Source organism: Trichechus manatus, unplaced genomic scaffold (genome assembly GCF_000243295.1).
Source record: "Trichechus manatus latirostris isolate Lorelei unplaced genomic scaffold, TriManLat1.0 scaffold00015, whole genome shotgun sequence".
NCBI classification, from domain to species: domain Eukaryota; kingdom Metazoa; phylum Chordata; class Mammalia; order Sirenia; family Trichechidae; genus Trichechus; species Trichechus manatus.
In genome coordinates, this window is record NW_004443951.1 from 13,563,446 (window position 1) to 13,564,081 (window position 636).

The window sequence follows — 636 nt, forward strand, 5'->3', positions numbered from 1 at the left end:
TTAACAGAAAATTAGACTAGTGAACTAGACAAACAGGTTGATAAAAAATATTCAAACTGAACATGGGAGGAAAATAACAAAAAAATTTAAGATACATATAGAATACAATTAAAAGGTCTAATAGATGTGTAATTGGAGTCCATGAAGAAGAGAAAGAATGCAGCAGAAGTAACACTTGAAAAAATAATTGTAAAGAATTGTCCAAAACTTACTAAAGAAATTAAGCAGCAGATGTAAGAAATTCTGAAAATTTTAAGAAGAATAAATAAACAAATCAGCAACCTAAGTTTTGCATTGTAGTAACACTTTTGATAAATGACAGCCTTAAAAACAGCCAGATAAAAGAGGCACACTATGAGCAAAAGGGTTACAGTGAGGCTTACAACCAATTTTTCAAAGGAAGTAATGGAAGTCAGAAGACAACTGAATGCATCTTTAAGGTGCTGAAAGTAAATATTTGCCAACATACAAGTCTAGACCCAAGGAAAATATCCTTAAAAATAAAAGGCGAGAGACTTCGGCAAAATGGCGCTCTAGACAGAAGCACCACACTGTCCCTCCACAGCAAAGATCTGAAAAACTAAGCCAAACAGAGAAAACAACAATCCTGAAACCCTAAAACATCAAATGAAGAGA